We start from the raw sequence: 2604 nt of genomic DNA on the forward strand, positions 1-2604 counted from the left end.
TTGTTTATATTTTTTTTATTATTAATATATTTTCTGTTGGTTTTATCCAACAAGAATGTTTTTATTGATTCTTATTAATAAATTCTCTGTCGGTTTTAGCCGACAGAAATGCTCTTATTTATTCATTATTAATATATTCTTTGTCGGTTATATCCAACACAATTTATGTCGGTTTTAGAGTATTTTCTGTCGGAAAATTCATTTCCTGACGCTGGCAATTCTGTCACTTATTATATTCGCCACTACATCCATTTTCTGTCAGATTTTGCTTAAAATCCAACATTAATATACGTTTCTTGTCGATTATCATAGCAACACTAATAAATGGTTTTGTAGTAGTGCCTTTAGGATTACAACATTTAATAGGTAATCTACTCATAATAGGAATATAAGATATATTCCCATATCTTAGGATTTACACAATCACATTCCTATTCTAAATATGATTACAAAAAAAAAAATTTATATAAGTTTTTTTTTTGTCAAACCATATATTTTGTTAGATTAGCTACCGACAAGGTTTGAACCCACATTGTCATGCAAGGGCTCAACACATTTCCCCCACTATGGTAAATGGCAACTTGCTTTTAGTTTATATAAGTTAATATTTAGAAAAATTACACATAGGGTATACTTTTGATACTTAATTATATAATGAGACAACACTTTTTAAACATTTCAAAGAGAGACAAAAGTTAATATATGTTAAAGATGACATTATTGGCTTTTTTATGTGGAGTGTAACTTACCAAAATACCCTTTTACGGTGGTAAAATATTTTCACGCTTTTATCTCCGTTTATTTCTACCTTCTCTCTCTTTCTCTCTTCAAAAAATATTGACCCGATTTTCTTTCGTCCGTGGCCATCTCAAACCCTCAATTCTCCATCATTGCCGTCTCCCCTCCAAATTAACTCAAGTCCCTCTCCAAGTCGGTTTCAGGAACTCCAAAGACTTTCTCCTACTCTTCGCGTCCTCCTGATTTGATCGCTATAGTAGGCTTTGCAATTTTGAAGCCCACTGCAAGTTTTGATATGAAATTTTTAAATTTTTGGTTGATTTTCTTTGAATCATGGAGTTTTTTGTTGACGGTTCGTTGTTGTTTGTTCGATTACAGAGAGAAAGTTGAACGAGCAAGCTTCGGCGAAAACTGATCTCGAAATTACCATCAGTCTCGAGCATGAGCGTGAGATTACCATTGGCTTAACAATATAAGAATTTACTATCAGATTCCCATTTGCATGAGCGCGAGGTTACCATCGTCTCCAAGGTCAGCATTGGCTTTGTATTCAAGTGTAATATTATATTGCTATGCAAATTAGAATCTGAAATATTAAAACAATTGAAATGTTTTTGTCCCTTAATGGATGCAAAGTATCTATGCTTATGAATATGGCAAACTCATTTCAGTACATTTCTGTGCCTTCCATGGTAAAACAAATCAAGCAATATTATTATTTTTTTACAACTTAATGGAAAAATGACTGAATTTTGTATTTTCCTCCTGTTCATTTTTATTGTTCATAGTAGTGGAAAAATTAAGATAGCATTTATTCTTCTTTTTGTAAAGTTTTTATGATGGAACGAGACTTCTACCTTGGATTTAAGGATCTCTCCTTATTTACTATTTACCTTATATTAGAGCAGCTGTGTTAACTCAATAAGTTTTACCACGGTCAAGTTATTTCAAACTAATTTTGCAAAAATAGTCAATGATAGGTTGAACTGATTCTACCAAAATGGTCGTAGACAGGTTGAATTGATTATGCAAAAATGGTTGAAGACTGATTTTACAAAAATGGTCAAGGACGGGTTGATATGATTATGTAAACATGGTCAATGACTGATTGAACTGATTCTACAAAAATGGTCGAATGAGTTTAACTGATTCTGCAAACATGGTCGAGGATGGGTTGAACTAATTCTGCAAAGATGGTCGAGGACGAATTGGACTGATTCTGCAAAGAAGATCAAGACCGGGTTGAACTGATTCTGCAAAAATAGTCGAGGACGGGTTAAACTGATTCTTGTAATAAAGGATACAAACTGATTTTACATATAGTTTCAAAACTGATTCTACAGAAATAGTCGATGTGTTGAGCTTATTATACAAATTAATTTTGTTGGAGTTGTGAGGACTAGGTTCAATTAATAGCTATAAAGCCTTAGGAGTATGGTTGGTATTTTAAAATATTGTTTCCATGTTTTTGGGTTGGGCTTCAATTGTTTTTATGCTTTTGTCTCTCTGTAACATGTTTAAAAATTTGTGGAATTCCTTGAAGTATAGTAAAAGTTTTTGTCTCTATATATAAAATTTTAGAATAAATTTTTTTTTTTGAACAAACGATATTATTTATACTAAAGGGAGCTATCAATAATGTGGTTCAAATTCGCCTTTAGTGAAAATCAAACCTAAGACCTTTCACTGACAAGTGAAAAGGAATACCACGGACCCTTATTACTAAGTGGCATGACAAGATTTGTTAGTTTGGTTTAAAATATATATTCACCCTTTTGTTTATGATCATAAATCTTCACCGCCTAACATTCAAAAGGGTTTGTCTTAATATATGGTTTGATCAATAGGCAGATCTTGATTTAGTAC

The 2604-nt window shown here is 32.0% G+C and overlaps 1 long non-coding RNA gene across 1 annotated transcript; it reads left to right on the top strand.

Moving 5' to 3' along the window:
* The first annotated feature begins 873 nt into the window (after positions 1-873).
* LOC126609623 (uncharacterized) lies at positions 874-2193 on the top strand. The gene is made up of 3 exons (XR_007618212.1): positions 874-994; positions 1117-1269; positions 1749-2193. It is a non-coding gene; the product is annotated as an uncharacterized LOC126609623 (long non-coding RNA).
* Positions 2194-2604: the final 411 nt, after the last annotated feature.

Source organism: Malus sylvestris, chromosome 17 (assembly GCF_916048215.2).
Source record: "Malus sylvestris chromosome 17, drMalSylv7.2, whole genome shotgun sequence".
In the NCBI taxonomy this organism is placed as follows: domain Eukaryota; kingdom Viridiplantae; phylum Streptophyta; class Magnoliopsida; order Rosales; family Rosaceae; genus Malus; species Malus sylvestris.